Source organism: Chelonia mydas, chromosome 22 (assembly GCF_015237465.2).
Source record: "Chelonia mydas isolate rCheMyd1 chromosome 22, rCheMyd1.pri.v2, whole genome shotgun sequence".
Classification (NCBI taxonomy): Eukaryota; Metazoa; Chordata; order Testudines; family Cheloniidae; genus Chelonia; species Chelonia mydas.
Genome location: NC_051262.2, coordinates 11,789,288 through 11,804,255, shown reverse-complemented (window position 1 = coordinate 11,804,255; position 14,968 = coordinate 11,789,288). Strand labels below are relative to the sequence as shown.

Below are 14,968 nucleotides of genomic sequence, written 5' to 3'. Positions count from 1 at the left end.
CCCCCCCCCCCCCACCGGTTGCCACAGTGAATAAAGAGGGAACTTGACAGTGCCAGACATTTTTCCTTTTGCTATGCTGAGGGAATCTCCCAGTCATCACTAAGACTGAGGACATCAGGAAAAATAAACCAGCCCAGTTCGCTCTTGATTTGTCTTTACTTTTATCTATTTTTTGTCAGCTTTCCTTTCCCAGGCTGTATTTTCTATCAGAGTCTGTATATTGAGGGGTTGTGGGTTTTTTTGTTTGATCAGATTGTTTACAATAAAAATATAAATAAACCTTGAACTAGTAGTGGATGGATAAAAGCTGGTTTGGTTTGAAAGCCTTGGCTGATGTCTTTCAGAACACACACAGAGGAGGGGCTTACATGGTGCACTCACACTCAAAAGCGAGACGGGACCCTTGTGCTCATCTAGTCTGACCTGTCGAACACAGGGCATTGCGCTGCCCCAAAATAATTCTGAGACCATATTTTATAGAAAACCTTCCCACCTTGAATTAAAAATGGGGATTCCGCCACAAACCTTGGTAAATTGTTCCAATGGTCCAATTAAAAATTAAAACCACAGCATTAAAAATGTACACCTTATTTCCACTCTGAATTTATCTAGCTTCAACTTCCAGCAGCGGTTGCACCACTGCCAAATTAAAGAGGTAAAATAACCTCTCTATGCCTCCTTGCTATTCCCGTTTATGCAGCCCTACATTACACATGCACACTTTTGGCCACAGTATCACACTGGGAACTCATGTTCAGCTGATTATCCACCATGACCCCCAAATCTTTTTCATAGTCACTGCTTTCTGGGATAGAGGTCCCCATCCTATAAGTATGGCCTATGTATAAGTACACAAACAGAGCAGGAACAGACGCTCCCTCCCCCCACTCTTTGTTCTCACCCTGGAAACCATTTTGACGGCCTCTTTCATTTGGCCAATCCCACTCACATGTTAATGAAGGTCAAGATTTGGAGTGGTTTGCCATCCAAATTGCACTTTCCCACCGTAGCCATCTCTTGATAAAATGGGGGTAATTCTAGTAAGATAGCTCTGTGGATTCCACTGGGAGGTGACGATTAGATCAATTAAAATATAATACTTGGCTTTAATCCCTTTTAATTGTTTCACCAGAGCCCCCTGCCTCCCTCGTCCATTACAAGAGCTTCACTGCTGAACCCAGGAGGCATGTAAACCGAGTGTTCCTATTACCTAAATTCCTTTGGTTACCTTCCTCCCCTGTTAATATGCAAACACACATCCTGCAGCTTGGCCAGTCTTACTGGTTAGGAGAGGCTCTAGTATGAGAATAACTCAAACTGGGGATTCTTTTGTGATGAAAGTTTCACTCGTTTTGCACTCCAGGCAGTTTAATTTTTCACTCAGCACTTCCCCCTGAAGTCTAGCCTGTAACTAACTGTGGGCACTGGGAAGGTGTTGATGTGGACCCATGGCCTTCACAAGTCTAGCGTGGGAGTTGTTACTGAACATTAAAACACAAGAGGGACATTTTGTGGCTTGCAAACCAGCAGGACTATGGCAAGCTGAAAATGACAAAAAGATCTCTTTTTAGTTCAGTTCTCCTGACTGGATAATAGTGAAGAAGACTGTTTAACCCTTTCAGAACCAAAATTGTTCCTTGATGGTGGTGTCATAGGATGGGGTTGCCCTTTAAGGGTCAGCCTTCCTGCTTATGATTAATCAGTTGCCTTCCTTTAGGTGAGAGAAAGGTCTGACAGGAAGTTAACTCAGGGATGAGAGTTACAGGGTGGGTCTAGGGTAAGGAAAGGGTTTAATGTAATGCTAGCTAGGTGAAAGACCTAGGTGGGGAAAGTGTAAGCAGCCTTCTGAAGTAGATACCTTACAAGGGGCCATGCAACAGGACCTGGTATTCTTGTTTTGACTGGTGTTAGACTGAGTTTGTTTGAACAGTAAATAGGTTCCTGGGAAAAGGGAAGGAAAGAGCTTTGTTTCATTGATGCAGCTGGCTGGTGAGTTGGTCCGCTGGGGTATGTGAGAAAGGAGAAACAGAGGCAGGGTTCAACACTGAGTTTAAGGAAACCATGTTATATGTTGCCTATGAGAACAGGAAAAAATGCCTGTTCAAAGAGACAAACCACAGCTAACTGGATTTGGATCTCTTTGTCCCTAACTAATTACCTATAATATCCCACTTGTCCTTCCTATCCCTTCTAACAGGACTTTTGGGCCCAACTGCCAGCAGGTGTAAAATTGGCATAGTTCTATTGACTTCAGGGGAAATAGGGATGTGGTTGTACATTTAAAGGCCTGATACTAAATTCACATTGGTGTAAAATCAAGAGTAACTCCATAGAAGCAAGTAGAGTTATGCTGATACAACAGTAGCATAAATGAGATCAGAATTGGGCCCTAAATCTGCAAAAATTCTAAACCAGATTTTAAATAGAGATCTAAAAGAAAAATTGGGGAGAACCATGATACCAGAAAGTTCAGTGTCTTATAAATTCCCTTCCAAAGATGCTGCTGCTGTACTGGGAAAAGTCTAAATGCTGGAGGGCATAATTTGTAAATTAAAGGAGAAGCTGGAACTTGAACAGAGTTTGTAAAGGAGAAGATAAATGTGCACAAATGCCTGCTGAGTAGAATATAAAGAACCCAAAGTGCCAGAAATCCCATTATGATTTGATGGCCACAAACTGATTGAAAACACACACCTGAAAGCAGTAGTGATGAATTCAGCAAAAGTAGGCTCCTCTGATACTCGATGCGATGGTGAGAAATTCAGTCTCTTATCAGTTGGATCAGTACAATGGATACAACTCAGATATTTTTCAGGAAGGAATGCACTCCATTCCAGCTGAATTAATACTCCCTTTTACAGCAAATAATATTGCATCTTTGGGATAAAAGTACTTCACAAACTGTAGGCAGGGACCAGCTGAAACCCCATTAATGTGCAGCTGCTTCTCAGGTAGAACCTGGCAGCCATTTAACAGTGTAAAGTGCAACTTAAAACCAGCTTCCAAAAAGGTCTGCTAAAGAGAGATCAATAATAAAAGGGAAGGAAGCTAACTTTATTAGCCCAATAGTCTAGTCTCCTCTTCATATTCCAGCACCGTGGTTATCAACAGAGCTGTCAATCCTCTAAGACCCAAATGTCACTGGCCAGCTTTAAGACAGACACAGTCATGTTTGTGATTATATATTTTCTAGATATGTTTTCATACCACACATCAAATACTGAACCATTTGTTTCAAAACAAACATTGTTATCACTGTGACAAATAACAGCTTGGATTATCAAAACTGAAAAGATTTAATATTTACTTTTTGCACTATTTACGTTATTTGGCATTCCCTTTTTCTCAGTTGGACCAAGGAGAATAGGCTAGTCAGTTTCACTTTTGTTTCTGGTCAGTTCTGTTTTCCAGTTCTCATGCACTAGGGTTGCAATGGAATGTTTGCTTAAAGGTGCCCACTGGAATTTAAAGGTACTAACGATGGAATCATTTCTAACAGGCTTAGGTTTTTGTTAATGAGCTGCGAGCATTCTTAAATAGGCAAATCCTCAGATCCTATAAATCAGTATGGACTTCAAGGGAGTTATGTTCAAGGGATTTACACCAGCTAGGGATCTAGACAAACTGTGTACTATAGACACAAACTGAAGTGCAGCACAGAGAGGGTTTAATACCCTATATGAGCCAGATCCTCCACTCATGTAAACAGCACAGCTCCATAGACATCAGTCAAGCTACACTGATTTATACCAGTTGATGATCTGGCCCTGTATCTCTGCAGCTCTGTTTGGCCCCCCAACAATTCATGTCGCTTTAGACCCCAAAGAGAGAACACTTCCTATCTCACATCAGCCCTTCCCTAGGGCCCAGGTAATGCTGATGAGTTTAGTCCTTTGACTTTCTCCAGGCTTAGTTCTCGCTGAACTGAGATTTGATGTAATTTATTTCTAAGCCTAAAGCAAATGCAAATGAGCATGGAAAAAATACTTCTCTTATTCCCAGGTAAGCGTTAAGATGACTGATTTGTCTGCCAAAAACCTATTGTTCTTCCAGAGTCTACAGTAAACAGCCCGAGGATCACAGGAGATGCTCTGATTATTGCTTGCAGGATTAAACCAGGACTAGATGAACACACAGCCTCCAGTTTTATTCCTGCGCCATTTATCAGCCATGACAGGCTTAGTCTATAGGCAGCCTAAATGGAGGTCAGAGCGTAGTAAGGACCCTGAAATCCAGAGTGACACTGCTAAGTGCCTCTGTACTAAGGGTCAAGTGTCAATACAACTCACTCTCGCATTAAGAGGATCTGTTTGTTGGTAATTTCAGATGGCACGGAGCTGGGCAGATATGTGTGTGAATGTAATGCAGATTTCTATACCAAATTCTAATCAAAAGTAACAGCTGAGGTTTCTTAGGACTTGGCTACATGGGGAAGTTGACCAGCCCAGCTGGAGCAGAACAGCTATTGCACTATAGCTATTCCACTAATGGCCCCATGTGGACACACTATTCTGGAATAATTACTCTGCTGGATTCTCTCCTTTCCCAAACCTGTGGGACAAAAGAGCATGCGTTAATACTGACTAAATCAGATTTAGCTTCCTTCTCTATGCTATGTAAATTATCAGTCACCTTCCCTGCCCACCACCACTTCTCCCTTCCATTGCCTGAAGGGACAGGGCAGCAGTGTTTTCTGAAGCCTCTGGCGGTGCTGCTCTACCAGAGCCATCACCAAGGGACTGAATGGAGCTCGGGGCCAGGAGACAATATAGGGGCACAGCCTTTGCAGAGACAGCCCTGGATCCTAGTGACTCCCCCATGTTCTGTAAATTGTAAACCCCAGTTACTACCAACCCACACAAGCAGCCCCTGGGCAAGATCCCATCCCTCATTAGAGCCCCTTTGTGCCACTCTGGAGGCAGAATGGTGAGGATTGCTCCCTTGGGGAACTTTTGCAGCGTGCCCCCCCCTGCAGTACCCACCACCACCACCAGTATTGGGGAGAGGCCAGGGATGTCATAGGACAGGAGGGGGAGCATCTGGGATAATCCAGCTATTTTGAACTACAGAACAGACCATGGGTGGCTGGGGGAAAGTAGTTGTAAATTAATCTAGCTCCAGGGGCTACTCTAATTTAGGCCAGAGACTTAAAGCTGGTCCCTGGAACAGCCCAGAATCCCAGAGGTGCAAAACTGTGAAACTCAAACACTCATGCACACACTGGGCTGGACTCCCCGTGAGGCACCACGTAGTATTCGGCCTGTTGTCTTTAAATCATATCTGATGTTACCAGTCTATCAGCACTGCACATGACCTGTCTGTTGGGAACACCTTTGACCTACATGGACAAATCACAATGTCAAAGGGACCTATTCAAAGATGGAGGGCCATAGCATGCCACAATACCTCAGTACTGTGTCCTTGGCCACTCAGCCTGTCCTTGCTTTTGCATATGGTTATTTTGTTTACAGAGAACAAAGTAACCACATGGTTAAAGCAGGGAATTGGGACTCCTGCTGACTTGCTGTGGGACTTGGAGCAATTCCCTAGACCTCTCTGTGCCTCAATTTTCCCACAAGTAAAATGGGGGAGATTATCGCTACTATGAAGAAAGAGGATCATGCAGTGGTTAGGGCACTAGCTGGAACTTGGGAGAGTTGGGGATTCAATTTCTTGATCTGCCACTGACTCCCTGTGAGACCCTGAGCAAATCCTTTAGCCTTTCTGTGCCTCAGTTTCCCATCTATATAATGGGGATAATAGCACTGCCCTGTGAGGACAAATACATTAAAGACTGTGAGACACTCAGATACTAGGGTGATGGGGACCAGATAAGTGCTGTAGATTGATATATGGGAGTGAGGGGAGGCATGTTGTGAGGCTTCATTCATTTGCATTTGCAAAGGGCTTTGAAAGCTTTGGATGAAAGGTGCTGGAGAATTGCCATGTGTTAGCAAATAATAATTGCTTCAACATAAGGAAAGCTGAAATCCTATCAATAGGCCAGCATCTTTCCAAGGGCCAGATCCTATGTACTTCCCTTTCCAAGATCAGGGAGAGCTACAGAGCTCGTGATTTTTCCTCCCAACTCCGAAAGAAGCCATACTCCAGCAGGGCTGGCAAAGGAAGGCCCAACCAGTTCCGTGCCTGGAGCCCCATCACCTGTTCCCCTCTAGCTAGGTCCGTAGATGCTTTGGGTTAGGGTTTAGAAAGCTGACACTATCCCATGCCACTTGTGCTCTTGGCTGTCAGACCCTGTGACGTGACGAGCAGCTGACAGCGGATTCTTTCTTGGCTGCTCCTTGTATTCCATTCTGGGCAGAGAATGAGCTAGAATCAGGTCTCCGCAAACTGTGCAGAGGACAGATAGTGCTGGCTCCTCTTTGGAGAATTACAGACAATCCCCCAGCTTACCAAAGGAGTTATGCACCCCTTAGGAGGGTCTAGGTAGGCTGCACCAGGGACCCTTCTCAGCTTGGTGAGGACTCTTAGCATAATCTGTACCCATGCTTGCCTTTCATACCTGCTGTGTTTCACAGGTGCGTTGTTATGTGGCAGGAGTCCAGAGTTTGCTGAGCTGATTTGCCCACGGTGCCCTCTCAGGTATCTCTTAGTGCTGCTGGTGTCTGCGCTCTGGGAGCTGAATGGAAGGTCTGCCATGCTTGTGGGTGCAGAGAGCTTTTTTCCTATAGAGGATACAAGGAAGGTATTTCTCAGTCGTGGCCTCAGCGCTGTTCTGAGTGGGGATACATTGTAATGCTAACACACTAGGCAGCTCACTTGGTGGGGCACACATACTCAGGGATCATGGCACTCATATTAACACCTTTTGGTCCCCCACATTCACTGCTATGTCTCAACAAAACTCCACACTCAGATTGCACTTTACAAGTGAAATACTGGCCCCATTGAAGTCAACAGCAGTTTCGCTGTTTCAAAATGCTGTACAGACGTTATCTCAGTAATCCTAGGTAAGTATCATTAGCCCCTTTTTACACATGAGGCACAGAAACATGAAGTGGCTTGCCAATTCTGCACAATACGTCAGCAGCACAGCTGGGGTTAGAACCCCGAATTCTGCACTCTAACCAGAAGGCTGCAGTGCCTCCATATCGCTGATTACCGTTTGCTCAGATTGGTTTTGGTGCCAGTTGCATTGCTTTTGCACTGTACAGACATTTATGCTTTGGAACCTTAGCAGTTTGTGCTAGGCCCTGTACAAACATAATGAGGTCCTAGTCTGTGACTGGGACTCTGAGGCATTATGGTAATACAATTAATAATAGTATCTCAGAAACACCTGCTTTTTTTGTGCTGTAACCTGACAACAGAAGTGAGCTGGGACATTCCGACAGTCCCTTGATCTGTTTGTTATGTATTCCTATTTTTATTAAACTGTACCAAAAAAACCAGCCCACCTGAAGTGTTCTGGGCTCCCTTGTCTATCTTGCAAAAACACACAGATAAATTAACAGACCCATCAATTATACCAGATCAGACCAAATCAAATAACCCAGAGACAGCATAAATATAACAAACATTCATCAGCTTCTCTGTGCAATCCCTGCCAGAGTCTCAAACCATCACTGCCCTATTCAGGGACTCTGGAGTTTTTTCACCTTCTTCTGCAGTATGGGGTGTGGATCACCTGCTGGGATCATCTGGGCATGACTCACTTAATCAATATTCTGCCTCTCCAGGGGCCTTGGACATTTGGTGGCACCTTGGTCACCCCTGTTGTCTGCCAGGGGCACATAACAATTTAGTCCCCTGAGGACTGAAATGCTTTGATTTAACAAATGTCCTTGGGCTCAATATAAGGGTATCTGGGTGAAATTTAATGGTCTATGATATACAAGTGGCCAGTTTAGAGAATCTAATGATCCCTTCTGGCCTTAAACTGTATAAAACTATTAAATATCAGGTAGCTGATGGCAAGTTAGACCTTGCAGTGTGCCTGGAAGCTCAGCTGTTTATTCCCTGTCTGGGTGAGAGGTTGGACGAGGTAATATCTTTTATTGGACCAACTTTGTATGGCTTGAAAGCTTGTCTCTCTCTCCAACAGAAGTTGGTCCAATAAAAATATCTCACCCACCTTGTCTCTCTAATATCCTGGGACCAACATGGCTACAGCTACACTGCATATTTGCTGAGTAAAATTAATCTGCTGTGCAAATAGACAGCACAAGACTTTTGCACGTTTCAGGGAATTACCTGAAAAGCTCTCCCCTTTAGCTGTTAATGGTTAGCCAGGAAAGCAGGAAAAATCTTAAACAAAAGGGTTAAAGTCCATTTTGTCCCATGATCATCTCAAGGTGAGTTCAGAAACCAACCAAAAACTAGCAGAAATGTGCTGCTATTTATTGATTTGTTTTTTTATTTTGCAATCTGATTTTGTTAAATCAAAAGTGAATCAAGTATTATCTGTGGGCTGGTGATATTATACTTAAATGATTATAGTCTAGTGATGCCTACTTGAAAAGTAGCGCGAGAGTGCATTAGTCCTGGATAACTTACAAAGACCCACAAAATGATTCATGAAGCTCTTATGTGAAATCTGAGGTCATTGTGAATTGTGACTTTAAATTAATGGTTTAGTGAGAAGCTGCTTTGAGCTGATCAGTTGGGGATAGCAGTAAGTGAAGTTGGATTTTAAAGTTATTAGATAAATATCTGAGAGCTACCAATGCTGTGCATTTATATTATAGCATCACATTTTAAAAGGCTCAGAGCCCTCAAAATCTCCATGTATGTCTACACTGCATCTGACAGTGAGCCCCACAGCCTGGGTCCACAGATCGGTGCTAGCTGGACGCATGCTAAAAATAGTTGTGTAGACGGTGCTCTGAACCGCCCCCGCCCCAAAGTTATAGAACCCAAGCTCCAGCCTGAGCTTTATCATCTGTACTGCTATTTTTTGTGTGCTAGCACAAGCCCCACTACCACAAGTCAGCGGCTTTGTGCTGGGAGATTCATGCTCAGATGCAGAATAGACATACCCATACTGATGTTAATGGAAGTGGAGGGCCTTAGTATCTCTCAGGATCGGGCCCTGCTGCTGCTCTAGAGCTCAAATTCGGATGATATGTCTAACGGGATTTTCACCTTTAGCTCCCTTCTTAATCCCCAGCCGAAATGAAAGTTCTCCTCTCAACGCTTATTAAAACTCCAAATTTATTTCTCATTATTAAAATCTGAAATTGGCCAAAAATGTTTAAATTAAGTGAAAGGAAGAGAGATGTGTGAGAAAATTGAAGTCTCTCTGAGGATCTGAAGAATAATCCCCAAGGGTGAAGGAAGATGTGGTTGTCAAACCAATAAGCAAATGGATGTAAAAGCTAAAAAAAAAAGAAGAAGTAAAAAGCCACAGATGTTTAAATTTTTGCCAAACATGAAAAAATAAAACTAATGAATCATTTCAATATTTAGATGATGATTTGGAGGCAGCAGCATCCAGTAGATATTAAACTCATACTGTCTCTGCCACTGACTCCCTGTGTGACCTTGAGCAACTCACCTCACCTCTCCATGCCTCAGTTTCTCCATTTGTAAATTTGGGATAATGAGACCTACCAACTTTTCTGAAATGTGTTTGGATCCATAGATTTAAAGGTGTTAACTATTATTTTTATTAGCTGGGAATGTGGATAGGGCACCCAAATACTACTGAAAATCAATGGGGCTTGGGTGCCTCATTCCCATACGTCCCAATCATTCTTATTACGTGAAATTAAATATGGTACAGTAGAGTTGGGCATAAGCCATGGGATATGAATCTTGAGCCAAACTTTCTCTGGGTTCGGGAATGTTTGCATCCAGGGTACTGGTTCCTCTTTAAAATGTGTCAGAATAATGAAATAAGGATTAAACTCGTCTTTCACCCAGCATGAATTTATTATTGATGAATGGTGCAGGACTAATGCCCTATTGAGTGAAGCCTACTGTCCATTCACAGAATAGCTACATTACAGGTAAGTAGCAGTACAACTTTCCCCCACATTTTCCCACCAACAGGGTCCTCAACCGTTAGAGGAAATGTGAAGAGGTGAATTTAGTTCCCATAACCTATTTGGTCCTTGAGTTCTCTGCTGAGACTGTCAGCGAAGGGGTGTACTTAGTGGCGGGTGTGGTTTTGTGATGTGGATACCTGTCTACTACGTACTGAATTGGAACCCACCAAACTCTTTTCACATGGACCATGAGACAGCCAACAGATAAGCACTTTCAGTCACAACCAGGTTAGGCTAAATTCAGACTGGCAGCTACAGGTGAAAGACTATATCCCATTACCAATTCTCTGAGTTATGTAGTCCCCATTAAAGCAGACTTGTATTTAGCCATGGGAGTGCACTGGTCATAATCTCACACTCACAGTATTGATCCAGTAGAGGTCAACAAGGAAATCTATTATGTCCAGTTGAATCTGTAACTCTAGAACGCAGCAATTAAAATGAATTTGGTATCAAAATGCCATCTGATGGCACAAGTTATGAGCTAAGGTACATTCTTACTCTTTGTGTACTAGTGACTGAATAGCTTAGGTAACTTGTGCAAAAACATGAGGGTTGTTACAAGAAGACTGCATATTCTGAATGCATCTGGGTTTTTTCTCTTATGAAAACAGATGCGGAGGCGGGAAGCAAAGAAAACAGAGACAAAGCGCTCTCAGGAATGTATAAAAGGAAGCAAATATTCCATTCAGAGGAATGTAGATAAGTGTTTCTTCTCTGTTAAAGAGAAAACCAGCCCTGTGAAAGCTGTGTGTATATTTTGGAGTGTTGATAGCGTGGCTTCTAACACTGCATATTGCCATGGTAACAAATCCATGGCTCTGACTTCATGGGTATGACACACACCTAAACTTCAGGGTGACACTGGGGATACAACATGTGAAAGCACAGGCCCATACTGTGACAGCAACTGTGGTAACTGACCAGACACTGACAGGGTAGGAACCTTTTGTAACCCTGAATGAGGACAGGTGACCGGGACCAGGAAATCGATATATTTCTTACCAGCCTTTTTTTATTACAGTTGCAAACCCAATATTCTAGTTTAAAAGCCTTCCTGCATGAATGAAGGCCCAGCAACCAGCAGAGGTGGGGAATGAGAGAAAGAGGCTGAACCAAAGAGTGGCAGTAGGCAGGACCAGTTCTGAACTAACTTAATGCAGCTCTTAACCTTGTAACTGGTACCTAGATGCTATGTTGACAACTACTGTTACAGCAGAGTGCTCTGAAAATGCTCAGGCTTGGGCCCGTTGTGATCTCTGGTGTGGAGTTTCACTGTGGAGGCAACTGCTGATATTGCTCTGTCCCAAGAGTTTTGCCCTCAGCTCAGTCAGTTGTATTATTACTTGTATTATACCAACAGCATGGTATGTGCTTTAGCTAGGTAGGATGACAAAGCTACTATCCCAAAGAGATCACAATAGATCTGATATAATTAGCTGGCCCCCATCACTGCAATATCTGAGTGCCGCATGTCTTTAATGTATTTGCCCTCACAATAACCCTGCAAAGAAGGGAAGTGGTATTATCCTCATTTTACTAATAGAGAAACAGGCACAGAGAAACTAAATGACTTCCTCAAAGTCACACAGGAAGTCTGTGGTAGAGATGTGGGTTTCTCACAGCCCAGGTTAGCGCTGTACACTCTCGACTGGCCTTCCTTCCATCCATCTAGATAGCATCCATAATGATACTATTGTGTTCAATTGTCTTGATGGGCTGTGGATAGGTGCCTATTTGTAAAAGTAGTATTGTGCTGGTGATGCTGGAGAGGTACAGAGCTGCTGATGCCTCATGGAAAGATTTTAACCCATTTAATTTCACCATCCTTGATGTAACCCTACTGACAAATTTCCTCCACTGATGACTTGTAGCAGAGGTGAAATCCCTCATTTTAGACAGTTTCTTTTTCTTATCGTCTGGTATCACTGAGGATGTTTGTGGGAAATCAGGAAGATTTGTTGCCAGGCAAGTTTATCCAGGGCTGCTGCTTTATCCTCCACGTGTCTTATCATACTCCCTTGTGACATCATGGCCAGTCACATGCAGAGAGGAGCCATGACCGAGGGATTAAGCAGCAGAAACAGACAAACTTGTAAATGATGGCTGGGCTTTCCTGCCAGCCTCCGTAAGTATTAGGTGAAAAGTGGGGTGGAAAGGCAGTGTGGTATTTAAAATAGGACCTTTATCCAAACTGCCTGTGGATTAGGTTTCAGATCTGTGGAACAAAAATCCACCCTGTCACTCTTTTTTGCCCTTTTATATCGTCCCTCATTTGTATTTTTTTTTCTAAATTTGGAATACAATATTGATGAGATAGCAATAACTTTTTCTTCATAGAATACTTTTTTCCGTTTCCCTGGGGCAACAGCAGCACTGTATTGTATGGTTGTATTTACAGCAGGACATGTCTGTATTGGTTATAGATGGGTGTGAGTTGCACAATTTGGGTCTGGAGCTAAGCTTCCCTCCAGCTAAGGGGGTTCAGATCCCAGGCTCTGTTTTGGCCCCGTCTGCAGCATGTCCACAGAGCTTTTTCAAATAATTTTCCAAAGAAGGAGTGTGATGATGCAAAGCCACAGCCTCATGCTACCACGTCAGGGCCCGACAAGGCAACGTGAGTGTGGCATGGGATGTCCCTGCATTATGCCATGCTGATGGGATGCCCCCTGCCTGTTGTCACCATGGTGCAGCATGAGGACAGTGATGTCAGTGTGAGGATTAAGGTCGCCAACATTGCATTTCAAACATAAAGGACTCTTCTCTCAGCACCCCTCCTCCAAATATTATCATCAGCAATAACACTAGCAATAATTAATAATAAGCAGCACTCACCTACCTGCGCCAGGGGTATTTCTTGCTGCTTTTTTGCAGCGCTCAGCTTGTTGTGCAGAGATGATGCAACACAGCAGCTTGGGGTCTCCCTCCCTGTCATTCTATGACGTCACCCCCGTGTGACTGTGATGTCATGAGGTGTGAAGTCACTGCAGCCCTGTGATGCTGCCCCATTCACTGGCCGGGGGGGCGAGTCTGGGCTGGGGGACCTCCAGGCCCGGGGAGCGCAATGCATGCCGGACTAGGCTGACTGGCTCCAGCTAGGCCCCGACGCCTCACCGTCTCCATGGTAACCGCCCTGTTATCCCCCTTCCCCACCCGCACGTTGCTCACGTGACCCGCGCAGCTGGCGCTCACGTGATGTTTGGTTGCCGAGAAGCTGTTTCCGGGTCAGGCCTCAGTGCAGGACGCGGCGTCAGGGCGGGGGAAGAGCGGGGCCGGGTGAGAGCCGGGGGCGAGGGCGGGAAGCCGGGGCCTGCGCGTCCCAACCCCCACCCCCCGGCGCGGAGTGGGGGGGCCTCTCAGCGTCCCGCCGGGCGCCCCATGGCGCTGGGGCTCTGAGCGGCCGAGCCGTCCAGGGCCTCCTCGCAGCGGGCGGGGGCTGCTCTGCCCTGGCCCAGGGCACTGCGCCCCGGGTGTCCCCTGGGCTCCTGAGAGGTGGGGGGAAGGGCACTGGCTGTACAACCCTGGGGGAGAGGGGTCGCTGCCCCCCGGTCCTCAGGCGGGCTGAGTGCTTGCTGCACCCTGGGTGCTGTGGCCCTGATGGGGGGGGGGGGGGATGCGGAGTGACTCTGGATCCCTCAGCTCTTCGGGCGATTCCTGACTCTGGTGAAGGCCGGGCCCGAGGGGCCTGGGTGGTTGGTGAGAGAAACAGAGGGAAGGCTTTTCTTCGGACCGTCTGTGGAACTAGCCTTTAATGCCCGGTTGCACCTGGAGAGTTCAGATATAAGCCAGTTTCATTTAGATGCATCTTTGATTCCCCCCCTCCCGCCCCCGAGGCCTGAGCATCACTAGTCAAGTGCATGAATGTCCTAGATATTGGCTTATTTTCACTACATCATGGAGGAGAAAAAGTGATGGGTGTGATTTAAAAAAAAAAAAAAAAAGGTATAAGGTTCAGTTAAACTCTGCTATGTATTAACTTTTTACTGGTTTTGGCTGTACCTAATATGTGCTGTAATCATCTGCACTTCTCTCACCTTAGAATCAGAAACGTAGGACAGGAAGGAACCTCAAAAGGTTATCTAGTCCCTTTCCTGCACCCCCTTCACTGAGGCAGGACTAAGTATATCTGGGCCATCCCTGACAGGTGTTTGTCTAACTAGTTCATAAAACCCCCAAAAGGGTGTGAATTCCACCACTTCCCTTGGTAACCTCTTTCAGCAACAAGCTTTTTAACTATAACAATAGTTTATCTTAATATCCAACCTACATCTCCTTTGCTGCAAACTAAGGTGACTACTTGTTCTACCCTCGGTGGACACAGAGAAAAAGTGATCACCATTCTCTTTATAACAACCTTTTATGTATTTGAAAACTCAGCTTTCAGTTAAACTACACATGTCCATTTCTTTCAACTTTTCCTCATGGGTCATGTTTCTAAACCTCTTATCACTTTCATTGCGCTCTTCTGCACTCTCTCCAATTTGTCCACACCTTCCTTAAAGCACCAAACTGGACATGATACTCCAACTGGGGCCTCACCAGCACTGATTAGAGTGGAACAGTTACCTGCTGTGTCTTAATTATGATACTCTTGTTAATACATCTCAGAATGACATTTGCCTTTTCCCCCCACAACAGCATCACACTGTAGACTCTCATTCAATTTGTGATCCAATGTAACCGCTGGATCTTCTTCTGTCATACTGCTGTTATTTCCTACAATATTTTATCTTTGTGCATTTGAGTTTTCCATCTGAAGTGCAGTACTTTGCATTTGTCATTACTGAATATCATCTTATTGATTTCAGACCAATTCTCCAGTTTATCAAAATAAATTAGAATTTTAATCTTGTATTAGAAAGTGCTTGCAAATCCTCCCACCCTGGTGTCATCTGCAAGCTTTATAAACATACTCTCCACTCCTTCATCCAAATTGCTAATGAAAGAATTAAATAGTG

General features: G+C 44.6%; 1 protein-coding gene and 1 long non-coding RNA gene across 7 annotated transcripts in view; one reads left to right on the top strand and one right to left on the bottom strand.

Annotated features, from left to right (window-relative positions):
- LOC114021128 overlaps nucleotides 1–13,408 on the bottom strand; it is a 33,126-nt gene extending 19,718 nt beyond the window's left edge. The window contains exons 1-3 of one of the 3 annotated variants that reach the window (XR_003565798.3): nucleotides 12,846–13,408; nucleotides 6,524–6,686; nucleotides 285–4,551 (exon numbers count right to left, since the gene is read on the bottom strand). This is a non-coding gene — a long non-coding RNA (uncharacterized LOC114021128). Of the gene's footprint in view, nucleotides 1–284; nucleotides 4,552–6,523; nucleotides 6,687–12,845 lie in introns of those variants that run through there. The other 2 variants (XR_006287077.1, XR_006287078.1) reach the window with 2 other exon arrangements.
- LOC102939157 (tubulin-specific chaperone cofactor E-like protein) overlaps nucleotides 13,132–14,968 on the top strand; it is a 98,180-nt gene continuing 96,343 nt past the window's right edge. The window contains exon 1 of one of the 4 annotated variants that reach the window (XM_037882210.2): nucleotides 13,132–13,286. The gene's annotated coding sequence lies outside the window, so the exon portion shown is untranslated. The remainder of the gene's footprint in view (nucleotides 13,287–14,968) is intronic. The other 3 variants (XM_043534170.1, XM_037882211.2, XM_043534169.1) reach the window with 3 other exon arrangements.